The sequence below is a fragment of the Lissotriton vulgaris genome, unplaced genomic scaffold, assembly GCF_964263255.1.
Source record: "Lissotriton vulgaris unplaced genomic scaffold, aLisVul1.2 SCAFFOLD_456, whole genome shotgun sequence".
NCBI lineage: Eukaryota > Metazoa > Chordata > Amphibia > Caudata > Salamandridae > Lissotriton > Lissotriton vulgaris.
The window spans coordinates 977877-993653 of NW_028253265.1; the positions used below are offsets into that span (position 1 = coordinate 977877).

The following is a 15777-nucleotide window of genomic DNA, read 5'->3' on the forward strand; positions in this document are numbered from 1 at the left end:
TACCTAATTTCTATTGTTCTCATTCTGATGTATGCTGAAATAACGCACAGTTGTGTGCTAGAAAAGATACCATCATACAGCCTTTTCTCTTGCATAGGAACTCAATAGAAAGATTGACGCATGCCTTTTCTCGCGTTGAAGTCAGCAGAAGAAAAGTAAACAATGAGTTCTCTCAGAGTACAAAGCCTCTGTCTTATTTGACCTCTGTCTTTGGATGTACAGCAAATGAGACAAGATAAGAACAAGATTTAAAGGCCTGTTTACAGATAATGCATACTTACGGGAGAAACAAAGTCAAGCTGGAAAGCCTAACACAACAAACAAACAAAAAAGTCAGCTAGGAAAGATAAACTCTGTAGAGTGGCTCAATAAAAAGTAAAAAACAGCCCCAAAAGTGTGAGCAGTGCAAGGACACAAGTACTTGGGCAATGCTCCAGGGGAGGTTCACATTGCGAGAAGAGGGAAGTGCGGACTGCAGAGCTGACCAGCAGGAAGCAAGCAATTGGGAGAGGCTTTGAAGCCCACCAATGTTAATTAATGGGAAAGCTCCAAGCCTACTAATTGGAAACAAAATGTCTTGAAGAAACCTAAAAAAGTATGGCCCAAATAATGGCACTCTCAGAACCTCACACTGCATTTATCCTCAACTCTCTGTCACACTATCATGGACACCCACCCACTTTCTGAAATCACCCAACTACCAGAGCCAACTCAGTTTGCAGTACAGGCTTTTAATATATCCCATGAAAAACAAAAATACAGAAACACAGCACTTAGGTGAAGAAAACGCTCTTAGGAAATAGGTACATTTACACAGTTCAACGTGAAGTAAAATGTGTGAAACTAAAAGTGCATGCTTCATTGAATTGGTGGCTTCAAGGTTTGATTTACTCATTGTTAAGAAAGATATCATTGTGTTTGCTTGTAAAGTTAAAGATCAGCCAGATAGGGCTTTGTTGGCGCCCATTTTAAAGTCAGTTTTGCTGAGCACCCAACGCACATAGAGCCCTGACTCACTACATTCACAATCATATAATCTCAATATTCTGTCTCGCTCTCTCACTGGCAGCAAAGCCAGACATCCCATTAGTGCTGTTTAAAGAGGGCTGCAACTGTCTTGCACAGTTTACACAGCATAAATAACCTGCCAATAAGCAGTTAATCAGGATCAAGATTCATGGTGCCATAAAATTGAGTGCCAGTGAGGACCATTGGCAACCATAGTAAATAACATCATCCTGTTTGGCAATGTACCATATAACAGCTGACTAGTTTTACTACCATAGTATGTGGCTTAATTGACAGAGACTATGCGCATGCAAAAATACCAAACCTTTAAACAAACAGATCTGAGGATATAAAAATGGCATTCAAGTATTGAAGAGCAATCCGCATCCAGAATCTGACAGGTTAAATTGAGGAGACTGCACTAAACCATGGCTCAGAAGGTGTTCTATGGCCTGGCTCTGGTCCTTATTATAGGAGTCATGCTTTTGAATGTACAGCCTGCTGAATCTGCCCCAGGTAATGTATAATCAATTTATCCACATTGTGTAGATCAGCCAACTTGAAAATAAGGTTAATCAAGGCAAAAATGTAGGCTTGCCCATACCTTCTGGGGGGAAAAGCGAACACAAAGGTGATTAGAGTGTAACACAGAATTATATTTTGGTTTTATTTTCACAAAATGTATTCCTTCATTTTGTCCATGTGGCTCATGGGTCCTTTATTATTAGCTAAGAATCGAAAGGTGTTTATTCAAAGGTAGCTCACATCTGGAGGGTCTTTGAAAGAGTCAGCAAAATAAAACTATGTTCAGGGTATGTTCTGGCAAAATGCAATAACATTTGAACACTCTAATAAATGATTTACGCTAATTGCTCTGTCATGTTCCAAAAATGAAATCTATATCAAGACTTTATTGTGACATTGACTGTATGACCTTTTTAAAAAAATCTCGGTTTTTCATTCTTAAAAGTGGTTTAAATTGTGCAATTAAAGATGGCAACTAGAGTTGTGAAATGTTGTGTTTAAATATCAAAGTGTGAAATTCAAAAAAGGCAGTTGTAGGTGCACAGCAGATGCATGCCCTCAAGTGTGGTGAAATTAAATGCACTGCACTGGGGTTTGACTAGGGATCTGTATAGCAGGAGTGGAGGTATTGAGGCAACAGAAACTATGCGTTTAACTCTTTCAAACTTTATGAGATGATCTGTCATGAACAATGTAAGTGTCTATGGTACTTATAGAGCCTGACCTTTGTCAAAAAGCAGCAGAGTGCTCTACTAGGTCACAGGCAAAGATATCATGGCCAAGTGATTGGAGAGGGGCTGGTATGGAGGGGGACTTATTAGTGCCCCGTGAACAATGGATCTGACTTCATCCCAAGACAGCAACTAGGTACAGAACACTAGCTCCCTGAGTTGTGTAAATGTATTGTTGTTATTTACTCATTCATGTCTAATCTCTCTATGCTGACGGTTAAGGCTGGTCTTCACAAAACCACCTCCAGTGGAGTCAGAACACAACAATTTGTGTGCAAAACGTATAACTTTAGACTTGAGTTTTTCCCCTGAGGTTCCGTGACGATTTGAACCCGTGTTTTCAAATTTGTCGGAAATACATAATATTAGTATCAGCGAACCGCAAATGATCCATTTAGCCTATCCTGGTGTTTTCGCTACGATACGAGCAAGAGCACTCCTGTTATGAACACATTTCTGATCTACCCACGGCATCCATCTTAGATCATGTCCGCCATTTTGTGTTTCTTGCCCTCACATATGCAATAACCTCTGATCACTTCATTTCGATTAAGGACACGTAGCCCTAGCCGGAGTTTCACCTCTTTCATGACACGTATGCCTTAAACCAGATCACGCTGTAGCTGCATGACTCGACAAAAGCTACCTCCCCTGCCCGAGGCCAGCCCACCTGAACTGGTTCTCGTGTCCATTGTTCCGATCATGATTAGGCGGCCGAAGCCGGTAGCCTTGCCCATTTACAACCCACAAACATCTCTTATCCCGCTTCTCCATCTCCTGCACCTGGCTCTGCTCCTTTCCTTCTGGGCCTTTATTAGGGGGAGGTAACGAACTTTACGATGAGGCGGTCCGGCTCTTGAATACAATATTGACAAGGGATTGTGATGGACTAGTGGGAACCCCTCTTCGTGATGTTTGGCATCAGATATTATCGACAGTTCCTGTGTAACGCCAAATATTTATTGTTTAAGACACAAAGGTTTAGGAATGTACTAGCATGTGAAATATTTGCCTGAAGCACAATTTTTAGTATATAAGGAGCAACCCTCAATGTACAAATCGAACAGGCTCCTAGTCTCTGCCCGTGTGTAGATTCTGTGACTTCTGTGTCCCTGCAGTAATAAACCTTTGGTCTTTGACGCCACCATCGAGAAGCCCGTGTTTCTGTTCATTTGCGCACCAAGGCAGGTGGAACTCCGGGGTCTTTGGGTGTTGTTCCCTGACACCTCTGGACGGAACCAAAAAGTCCAGAACTCCAATTGGCGCCCAACGTGGGGCGACGTCATTCGGTACCGGTCCAAAAGCCTGAAGAGTTCGAGGAGCTTCGTGTGAAGATTTCCGAGGGAGGCGCCCCACTTCATCGATCCCGGCATATCGCAAAAGTGGCCCTGAAGTTCTCTTCCACGAGGGTTCCCGTTCAGGACGGCTGCAGTGGGCCGTTGCCTTGACCGTCGCCCTGTCTTGGACCCGAGGTGCAGCCTTAGTACAGCGAAACGTGACGGGTTTCTCCTTGGTGACGTCTTCAGTGCCTCAGTTAAGTATTTAGTGATAGCTAGCTGGTTACTTTGTGAGGGTTGTTAAAATCCTTGATCGGTTCTTGGTTTGGTTTTGGTTTCGTAAGATTATCACTAGTTGTTCTGGTTACGATAATCTATTTGGTTCAGTTTGGGTATCGATACATTAGTTTGGTTTTGGTAGGCCTAAGTTCTTGGTTCGAGTGCACATATTTGTTTCGTGTTTTGTTTGTTTTGTGTTCCAGACTGAAAATGGTAAGTCGGAAAATGTTGTCTTGTTTTGGTTGCAACCATGACTCACGATTGGAGGATTCCTGTCTGGTTCCTCCGATTGGGACTCCCCTTTATGACCTATATTGCAAATTTGGAGTGGGTCCTATATCCTATAACGAGGTATGGGTCCGTTACTGTAAGAAGGATGGTGTTCTTAGTTGGCCACTACACGGTAGTTTTGAACCCGAGATCCTTGATAATTTAGAAGCGAAATTGTTTAGTAAGAAAGCCCGGCCGGCAATGTTTGATTCTTTCCGTTATTGGCGAAAAGAATCTAAACAGAGAGAAATGAAAAGGTTGAAGAAAGAACAAAAAGAGAAAGAAGAGCTAACTCTAGAGCAAGCAACTAAACAATTGCAAGATAATGAGTGCGAAAAGGCCATAGATGTAGCAATTAGAGAGCATAATTTAGCGATTGACAAGTGCTACCCTGCCTTGCCATCGAAAACAGCTAAGATACTGGAGGATCCCGAAAACGATCCTCTGTTGTCTTATCTGTTACGTTCACCTCCACCGTACGCACAAGGTGCTACGGCTCAACTTGTACCGAATGTCCAATTGCCGGTTGCTGGACAACCTGGTGTTCTTGTTCCTCAGAATCTAGTTCCTGTACCTCCTGTGGTTAATGTGAATATTCCTACGGCTCCTCCTCTTCCTGGGTTGCCGACTTCTATACCTGTATCTGTCTCGCTTACACCTACTACATCACAGACTATTTTTCTCGATACTCCTACTGCCTCGCAATCTGTTCCTACCTCTACTGTGTTCTCTACGTCTGCGAGTATGTTAACTCCACTTTCTGTACGTCGAAAAATAACTGATTCTGTTGCTAATATTCTGTCTCCTTTATATAAATCTTTAATTAAGACTCCTACTTCTGATTCAGTTCAGAGACGTAGTCAGCTACCAAGTACTGAAGAACGGGGAGTTTTAGATTCCACGGCTCTCAGATGGATTACGAAAGTTAGAAGATATAGTACGAGAGATGTACTAGATACGTTTATGCAGTGGAAGGAACCAACGCAACGATACGTCTTTGATGAGATGTGCTCGTTGTTACGTGAGGAAATAGAGGAAGATGATGTTGAATCAGACTTGGAGGATTTAATTAAAATTCAAAAAGAGTTTGCTGCAGGAATGATAGTGGGTGATAATATAAAAGAAGCGATGGAACTCATTTTGAGTTTTAGGAATGATCCATCTCTTCGTTCGCCGAGAGATTTAGAGAAAGGTAAAATGAAGCCAAGTCGCCAATATCCTATGAGGGAGGTTCCTCCAATCTGGCGCGAAGCAATACAACGTGATGATAATGCAGGTATTGCAGCTGCTCCAGCACAGTTCCAACGAGTGTGGATACACATTCCATGGAAGCGAGCTGAAGTGCTAGCGGTGAAACAGGCCTTGCCAGATCCGCGTAAGAATCCAGCCGGATATTACAAGGAATTAACACAGACAGTTGAGGCTTGTATAATGAACTTAGCGGACATCGATATGTTATTTGGTAATGTAGTTCCACAACCAGTGTGGGCTAAAATTCGTAGAGAGGATCATCAAGCAGCCTTAGGTGGTGATTGGGCAGCTATCACTGCAGCGGATGGTCAACAAACGGGTGGTGCAAAACCCGAACCCCTAATTGCTAATCTTCCAGGTAGAATAATTGACTTAATGAAGACTCTGATGCCTGCGTTGCGTGTTAATTGGGATAAATTATCCGCATGCAAACAAAAGAAAGATGAAAGTGTCTCCGACTTCTTCACGAGGTTCGAAGAGACTTTTGTAGATCATAGTGGTCAGGATATGAGCACTGAAGGAGGGCAGAGATTGTTTGTCGATAAATTTGTGCATAATTTGTTACCTGAATTATGCAATAAATTAAAGGATTCAGAGAGCGCGTGGGCTGTTTCCACAACTGCGCAAATACTTGCGACTGCACAGTACTACGAAAATAGGGATAAAGAGGAAAAGGAAAAATCAGAGAAGAAAACGAAAGATTTAAAGACTAAAGTTCTTTTACAGCAGGCGTATCCGCCTCGCACGAATCAGACTAATATGCAACAGAATTCGTATCAGAGGACAGATTATAGTTCAACCAGGCCTCAATATCAGTGGAATCAGTGTGCGTACTGTAAGAAAGAGGGTCACTACAAGAATGAATGTCCGATCTTAGCGCAAAATAATGCAGCAGCAGCTCAGAGAGGTCGTGGTGGTTTTGTGCAGAATTCTAGAGGTCGAGGGCGAGGTGCTATGCCTCCGCAAACGAATGATCGTCCCTCCAATCACTTTGATCAACGAAACGTACAGTCAGCTCAACAGAATAGATCTCAGCAATATCTTGTTGAAGATTATTGTGAAGTTGATGAGGGATTTCAGCAAAATGGGTACTAGGACAGCCATGGACAGAGAGAGGGAGTAGTATCAGTTCCAGTGGATCAGAGTGGGCCTTATGTCGCAGTAGCAACATCAGGTGTAGTCGAACCGTTTCTGTTGGATACTGGTGCCGCAAAAAGTTCTATCATTCATGCGAAACTCCCTGGCGCACCTTTGTCTGGCTCAACAAATGTTTCCGTAGGTTTTTCAGGCGCCCCTGTTTACAAACCGATATCTGGTCCTTTGTCTATTTCTGTTGGACCATGTCAATTGAAAGCACCCTTGATTTTGACGACAGGTTGTAATGAAAATCTGCTTGGTTTAGATTTGTTAAAACGACTATATGCGACATTGTACTGTTCTCCGGAAGGGGTACAGCTTACTTTGGGTAAAAGAATCACTTCTCCGATGTACTTGTCAATGGACGCACTCCCGCCAGAGCTGCGCTCACTCCCTGATTCTCTTTGGGCGACTGGTCCTAATGATGTAGGCCTTTTAGAAATACCACCGTATGTAGTAACTTTGAAAGCAAATGTAAAATTTCCAAGAATTCCTCAATATAAAATATCGAGTGAAGGAGAACGTGCACTTTTATTGATTGTGCAAGATTTGATTAAGAAAGGTGTGGTTGAAGAAACTAGAGGAAATGTTTGTAATAGTCCTGTATTGCCAATTCTGAAACGAACTGATCCTACGAAACCTCCAGTATATAGGTTTGTCATAGACCTTAGAGAAGTTAATAAAATTGTGGTTCCGCAGTTTCCTGTGGTTCCAGACATTACTGCATTGTTAACATTGATTCCTGCTACAGCCAATTGGTTCTCAGTCATCGACTTGAAGAATGCCTTTTTCAGCATTCCGATAGCCGAGGAAAGCAGGGATATTTTTGGCTTCTGTCTAGGAGGTCGAAGTTTCAGATTTAAACGCGCTCCACAGGGCTACTGTGAAAGTCCATCTATTTATAGTCAAGCATTAAAAAGCCAGCTAGATTCTTTTGTCCTTCCTCCAGGTTCTGCCCTAATACAGTACGTAGACGATCTTTTAGTGGCTGCCGATGACAAGGAAACTTGCAAAGCAGCTACGGTTTCGTTGTTGCATCATTTGTCTGATTTGAATCACAAGGTGTCACCTTCCAAGATGCAATACTGCTGCCAAGAAGTGACCTACTTAGGTCATCTCTTGTCAAAGGAGGGAAGGAAGTTGACCCCAGAAAGAATAAAAGCAATTACGCAAATGAGTGTTCCACGCACACAGAGAGAAGTACGTGCCTTTTTAGGTATTACCTCCTACTGTAGGCAGTGGATTCCAAATTTTTCTCTTTTAGCGAAACCATTGGTAGCTTTGACTGGGAAAAATGTTCCGAGTCCGGTGCCATGGTCTGATGAATGTCAAGAGAGTTTTACTGAATTACGAAAAGCCTTGTGTTCAGCTCCTGTATTGGGTACACCTGATTACAGTAAACCATTCACGCTCTACGTTCACGAGAGAGAAGGTTGCGCGTTGAGTGTCCTGACACAGAAGTTTGGTGATAAACAACGCCCTTGTGCGTATTTCTCATCAACATTAGATCCGGTAGCTAGAGCGTTGCCTAGTTGTTTGAGGGCTACAGCGGCAGCTGCGGCTTCCATTCGGCAATCTGCTGGTTTGGTGATGAACAACATGCTAGTGGTCATGGTTCCTCATGCAGTGGATACGCTCATGAACCGAACGAAGACACAACACCTTACCAGTGCGAGATTATCTGGTTATGAGTTGACACTACTAGCGAGTCATATTCAGATCAAAAGGTGTAATGTATTGAATCCAGCAACGCTGTTGCCGACTGATCAAGAGTCGAGTGATTCTGAGCCACATGACTGCTGTTTTAAAACGGAGGAAGAGACAAAAGGACGCATTGACTTGAGGGATACTCCATTATCAGATCCGGATGGTACGCTGTATGTGGACGGGTCATGTTTTAAATTGGAGAATGGTGATGTGACTGCTGCTTACGCGGTGACGACGTTGAAGACGATTGTGGAGACTGCAAGAGTGAGTCAGAATTCTGCCCAAGCTGCAGAATTAATAGCTCTAACGAGAGCATGTGTTTTAGCTGAGGGAAAGAGAGTGAATGTGTTCACAGATAGTCAGTACGCATTTGGCGTGGCCCATAGTTTTGGCCGGTTGTGGAGAGAAAGAGGTTTCATTACGTCCCATGGGACTAAGATTCAACATGGTCAGCTAGTTAACGACTTGTTGGAATCTCTAACCTTGCCGACTGAAGTTGCAATTGTAAAGTGCAGTGCTCATAAAGCAATCACGGATGATGTTGGACGTGGGAATGCTTTTGCTGATGAAATTGCTAAACAGACAGCTAGAGACGTGATGAGTAGAATGTATGTTGCAACGTCTGCAAGATGGATCGCTGAGTCTGGGATGTGTGAAAATACAATGGAAAGTGTGAAAGAGATTCAGAGAGAAGCAACTGAGGAAGAGAAACGTGTATGGAGAGAGAGTACGGGCAAGTTGGACTCGAATGGATGTTGGATTGATTTGACAGAGCAGCAACGTTGGATGTTGCCGGATGCGTATGTGCTTGCAGTAGTGACAATGGCGCACGGAGTAGCGCATATAAGTTCTAAAGGTATCTGTAAGATGTTGGCTCCGGTCTGGAAGAATGATGGGATCAGTAAGTGTGCAGAGAGAGTGGTGAAAAATTGTATGGTGTGCTTGATGCATAATCCTGGCAAGGGAACTCCAACTCCAGCTGGTCATTTCGCTCCTCCTTCCTGCCCCTTTGAAGTGATTCAGTTAGACTTCATTCACATGGAACGCTGTAATAATTTGAAATACGTCTTGGTGGTGGTTTGTGCTTTTTCCAGGTGGATAGAAGCATACCCACTGAGGGACAATACTGCCTTATCAACTGCCAAAATTCTTCTCAAAGAATATTTCCCTAGATTTGGAATGCCACGGATTGTATGGTCAGATAACGGAAGTGAGTTTATAGGGAAAGTTATGCAGAGTGTATGTGCAGGCCTAGGTTTGAAACAAAAATTTCACAGTGCGAACCATCCTCAGTCAGCTGGTCTAGTGGAGGGTTATAATGGCACCCTCAAGCTGAAGATAGCTAAGATACAGGCATCCACAGGTTTGGCTTGGCCAGACGCACTTCCTTTGGCTCTGTTATCCACAAGAGCGACTGTACATTCTCGAGTGGGGCTTAGCCCTTACGAGATTGTATTTGGTCGTCCTGCCAATATTTGGGGGGTGCCAAGGCCAAGGGAGTTCAGACAGCTGGAATATCCTATGTTGATAGACTACCTTTACGACTTGACTGCTAAATTGAGTCTTATTCATCAACAGGTTTTCGATGCACTGCCAAAGCCTCCGGAGAGTCCAGGGCATCAACTGAAACCCGGCGACCAAGTGGTGGTCAGAAATTTTGCGAGGACAAAGAATCTTCAGCCCCGCTACGTCGGCCCCTTCCAGGTCCTACTGACAACAAGGACAGCCGTTCGTGTAGCTGGCCGCAAACACTGGGTACACGCGTCACATGTAAAGCGTGTACCCTTGCCACTACCTTACGACGACTGGGTGAAAAAGGGAATTGGTGCCTCCGAAACTGACAGCACACCAAAGTTTATTCCTTTCAGCGATGCCGAATTGATTACTGATACTCCAAAACCTGACTCTCCTCCTGAAAAGACTCTTTTGAACACTGAACATTTGTCTCCAGCATCAGAAGACACTTTGCAATCTGCGAACTTAAACACTGCAACAGCTGCTAATGATACACTATTTTCCGATCAGACGATACCTGCGAAACAGAAATACAATTTGAGAAAACGTAAAATGGACAAATAAAGCAGGCAACTGCATATTGTGATTTTGATATATTGAACATTTGATATTGAACATTTGCCTTCAGCCAGGAAGTTTGCTATTGTTTATTTTTTTTAAATTGCCTTGCCGTCTGGGTAGCCGTAGGGTCGTGGCTGTGTGCCTAGTTTGAATTTGCAGGGGTCTGACACAAGGTCGATCTTTCTGTTGGTTCTGGGAACTCCCAGGGCTGACAGAGGCATTTTCATCTACGTACACATCATCAGTGGTCGCGAGCGGATTGTAGAAGATGGAGCTTCCTGCGCTGCAACGAGAAAATGTGATTTATGTTCGCAGAAACAGACTGTACAGAATTCTTCGTAGCAAATGCTTTTTGATGCAATGTGCCGTTACATTTTTGATTATCTTAGCAACATTGGTGGGTGGAATCGTCTTTAGTATAAATATGATTTTTGTGCCAGTTACTACAGTACCTCCCCTTGATCCTGCCATTTCTACTGTTTCTTCTATACACTCTTTTCACTCGTTTCCTGAACATGAGCAAGCCCGACGCACAGAGTTCATTAACAACACTTTTGTACAGCTCTTGCACCAACACCAACTGGTAGTTAACACTACAGACTGCTGGGTGTGTGGCTTGATACCCCACACTATGGATAAAGGTATTCCCTATCTGGTTTTGCCTTTCAGCTACAATGGATCATTTCAGGCCCTTCAAACAATCTTTGCTTATGCCCTTGAAACCTATCCTCCGCGTCCACCACGTTCCACTAAATATAACTCTGCCAACAAAGCTTTAGTCCAGGGAATTATTGACATGATCAAGGATGTCAATAATACTCCATCATACCCTAGAGACGAACTACGAGTGTATTTAAGTTGGAATACTTCAGAGTATCGCCTTAGTTTAGGAGAAAGCAAGCGTAAAAGCTCAACTCCAATCTGGGTCGTACCTCACCGAGGTCAGGTCTGTTTGCAAGGTAATGGGAGAAATCCGAGAGCTCAGCTAGGGAGGAGTGAGTGCGTTGAGACTTATGTGTTTCCGGCTAACTCTTCCCCTGCCTTCCTTACCGCTAGGGGTACCTATTTCATTTGTCGAGACCGAGCATACACATGGTTACCTGCTGACTTTTCAGGTTCATGCTATATTGCTCGATTGTTGCCTCCAACATACACTGCTTCATCTGACTACCACAGAACCAGAATAGCGAGAGGTGTCTTCAGTAAGGAAGATACGGCTGGTCAGGAAGCTGGAGACTTCTTCAAAGGCTTCCTTCCGTTCTGGGGGCCTATGGCCAATAGTAGAAACATACGTCAGCTAACACGGGTAGTTGAATCTACTATTACTGAAACTGCTGGTGCCCTTAGCAATCTAACAGCTGAGCTTCAGGCGGATAGACTCATGACGTTGCAGAACCGTATGGTTCTAGATGTTATACTTGCAGATCGAGGTGGGGTATGCAGAATGATCCAATCGAGCTGCTGTGTCTTTATTCCTAATAATGCTCCAACAGTCTATGAGGCGATCTCTAAGCTAAACAAGATTTCCGACTCTATACATGTAGACAAGGGAAACTGGTCCTTTATGGAGTGGTTTTGGACTCTGATCTCAGCGTGGGGATGGAAGGTTCTAATGGTCATCGGTGTCATCTTAGTATTCCTGTTCTCATGCTGCCTGATTATCCAGTGTGGTCCTGCTCTGTGTAGTCTTTGCGCTGCAACTTGTCTCAGAAAACCACCTGCGTTTAGAGAAAAGGCACGAGAAAGGATGATGATACAACAACATGTCACTGACCTGATGAGTATAGAACTAGACTCTGATATAGACTGAGTAATTGCCTATGTAAGGGCAAAAGGAGGGTCTGAGGTTCCGTGACGATTTGAACCCGTGTTTTCAAATTTGTCGGAAATACATAATATTAGTATCAGCGAACCGCAAATGATCCATTTAGCCTATCCTGGTGTTTTCGCTACGATACGAGCAAGAGCACTCCTGTTATGAACACATTTCTGATCTACCCACGGCATCCATCTTAGATCATGTCCGCCATTTTGTGTTTCTTGCCCTCACATATGCAATAACCTCTGATCACTTCATTTCGATTAAGGACACGTAGCCCTAGCCGGAGTTTCACCTCTTTCATGACACGTATGCCTTAAACCAGATCACGCTGTAGCTGCATGACTCGACAAAAGCTACCTCCCCTGCCCGAGGCCAGCCCACCTGAACTGGTTCTCGTGTCCATTGTTCCGATCATGATTAGGCGGCCGAAGCCGGTAGCCTTGCCCATTTACAACCCACAAACATCTCTTATCCCGCTTCTCTATCTCCTGCACCTGGCTCTGCTCCTTTCCTTCTGGGCCTTTATTAGGGGGAGGTAACGAACTTTACGATGAGGCGGTCCGGCTCTTGAATACAATATTGACAAGGGATTGTGATGGACTAGTGGGAACCCCTCTTCGTGATGTTTGGCATCAGATATTATCGACAGTTCCTGTGTAACGCCAAATATTTATTGTTTAAGACACAAAGGTTTAGGAATGTACTAGCATGTGAAATATTTGCCTGAAGCACAATTTTTAGTATATAAGGAGCAACCCTCAATGTACAAATCGAACAGGCTCCTAGTCTCTGCCCGTGTGTAGATTCTGTGACTTCTGTGTCCCTGCAGTAATAAACCTTTGGTCTTTGACGCCACCATCGAGAAGCCCGTGTTTCTGTTCATTTGCGCACCAAGGCAGGTGGAACTCCGGGGTCTTTGGGTGTTGTTCCCTGACACCTCTGGACGGAACCAAAAAGTCCAGAACTCCACCCCTTTAACTAAAAGTCTACTCAAATAAATTATGGCTGAAGGCAGAAAATGCTCTCTCTAGTCTTCAAAATTGTACCATTCTTATTTTAAACAGATGAAGTGGTAAAGAGAATGGAAGTGCTGGGCAAAGAGAAAAGGAAAGAGAATGGTACCATTACCCAGTATAAAACAATGTGACTAGGCCCCTTGTTTTGTAAACAGCTATCTATGAAATGCAATACATTCCACAGCACCAGTTATCTAAACATGGAGTGAACGAGTACCTAATGTGCGCTCCATCAACCGTAAAGGATGCTGGCTCTCTAGCTCATTATGGAACCTCAGTGGTGAAGCCATAATAGAGCAGTAGTGTCAAAAGGCTCCTGCACTGTCAGCTGAAGCGGGGACAGTGACACTGCTGCTGGGGTGTGCTGGGCTCTGATACCACCAGCTTATGTCAGAACAGGACAGCCAGCCAGGGTTCACAGGCAGCGGTTACTTAAGGCACAGCTTCTTCTTGAGGGTTGTAGTCCACAGATGTATTCTTTGTGCAGGCGGTCTACCTCATAAGGATTGAAACCCCACAGAGTTTCTCATCATTCAAGTAAAGGAGATGTGGGGTGGAGGGAATGATACTAGCGCCGCAGCAGTGACATGCTGATTGTGCACCCAGGGCCAACACTTCTCACCACGAACAACAGCAACTACCTTCATGACTATCTCACACTAAATTTGTTTTGTTCTTTACTCCTTCTTCTCAATTTTTCAACAACTCAAACCTAATGTTTTTGTGTAACAGTTTCATTTTCTCTCTTTATCCGTTCCCCGAAACTATATGCCAGCTCATTCATTCTAGCTTCTCCTTAAACCCCTCTGTCAATTCTCTTCCACTCATTTGGTGATTGTGCATGTCATGTCACGTTTGTGATTATCTCCTGCTGTCCTATCTTTGAGCATGAGGCGACTGGCACACAGTCACTCTCACTCTCCTCATCTGAAAATTAACATTATACAGTGATAAAACCTGCTCTGCATGTGTCGATGGGTCCATTACACCTGCTTTAGTGAATGTCTCAGTGAGTTCAACCCCACCCTTCTTTTCCATCGGTGGCACAACACAGTGTCCACATTTATGGTTATCCTTTCGGGAGCAATGAGGACAATTCACACTTTGTTCAACCTAAATGCTCACCAAGCCCCTGCAATTCCCCGACAAGGTTAATCCAAGTACTCAATATGCAAAATGTGTGTCCACAACCTAGCATTCATATGCTTGCATTCAAACCTTAGAGTCACGGATAACTGACTATTTGCTATTGCGTGAGTTGACTACAGCTGTTAACACATGTTGATTTTCAATATGGTGCTTGTATGAGAATGTGAATACGATTTAGTGTTTCTGTCCTCTTCAAACGTTTGTACAGTTAGCAGAACCCTTCTTCAGTTTGGTGTTGCGTTTTCCATGCAAATGCTATGCTCATGGGTAACAAAATGGTTTTAAGTTAGGAGTGAATTTTAGGTGAAACTCCAAATCAAATATAGAAAAATCTAATTTCTCATCACCTTTGGATTCGTTGGTGCAAATTATTCACTTTATATGCCCTGTTGGGATCTCATTGTAAACATAGAAGACAGACCACCTTTGGCAAATCTTGATATCTTATTATCTTATGTTATGTTATTCAATACCTGCCAGAACTCAAAGTACAAATAAAGCGGTTCAAAAGGGGGTGGTGATGGACGGAGCATCTGAACCAATCAAACACTCACACCCAGTCAACAGATCTGGGTTTAATCCATCACCGTTCTTTAGCCCACTCTGCCACCCCAGTTCAGAGATGGCCATATGCAAATCAGTCTGACCCTGTGCCTCATGGGAACAGTCCAGCCCGAACTGCCAAGCCATGCCTTCCCTGGACCGGAAACAAGCTTCCTAGGACCGGTTTCTGGCATTACAGCCGTCTTCAGCCAGGCTTGCTTGAATCCAGTGGCAAAGTGAGCAAGGGACTCACGTCTGAGCATACCCTGCCAACTTATGGCGAACAAAGCGGTACAAAAGGTGGTGGTGATGTGTGGAGCATCTGAAGCAATCAAACACTCACACCCAGTCAACAGATCTGGGTTTAATCCATCACCGTTCTTTAGCCCACTCTGCCACCCCAGTTCAGACATGGCCAAACTTTCTAGGACCGGTTTCTGGCATTTCGACATGGGTCCTTTGCTTACTTTACCACTGGGTTCAAGCTACCCTAGCTGATGACAGCTGAGTTGCCAGAAACCGGTCCTAGGAAGCTTGTTTCCAGTCCAGGGAAGGCATGGCTTGGCAGTTCGGGCTGGACTGTTCCCATGAGGCACAGGGTGAGACTGATTTGCATATGGCCATGTCTGAACTGGGGTGGCAGAGTGGGCTCAAGAACGGTGATGGATTAAACCCATATCTGTTGACTGGTTTGAGTGTTTCCTGTTATTCCCACCACTACTAGCCAACTTGACAGACGCTGCTATTATCAATTCATGGGGTGCCTGACTATGATGCAGTACAAGTATGGCTTAATCTGGGGATGCTGCAACCACCTCCAAGGCAATGGATGCTAAAGTTCTACTACTACAACATACCCATTGATAAAAGATGCTTCCATGGCCAACTCCAGGCATTCCTGAACCACCATCAGGAGACAATGGGTTACCTGAGTGACCATTGGGCAGCCAAGAAAGCAACAGTCAGGTGTGACATAATGTAGGCCG

At 44.0% G+C, this 15777-nt stretch overlaps 1 long non-coding RNA gene across 2 annotated transcripts in view; it reads left to right on the forward strand.

Annotated features, from left to right (window-relative positions):
- Window positions 1-1403: 1403 nt before the first annotated feature.
- The window catches only part of LOC147661069 (uncharacterized), a 268931-nt gene continuing 254557 nt past the window's right edge, over window positions 1404-15777 (forward strand). For both annotated transcript variants that reach the window (XR_015306029.1, XR_015306030.1), the window contains exon 1: window positions 1404-1524. This is a non-coding gene — a long non-coding RNA (uncharacterized LOC147661069). The remainder of the gene's footprint in view (window positions 1525-15777) is intronic.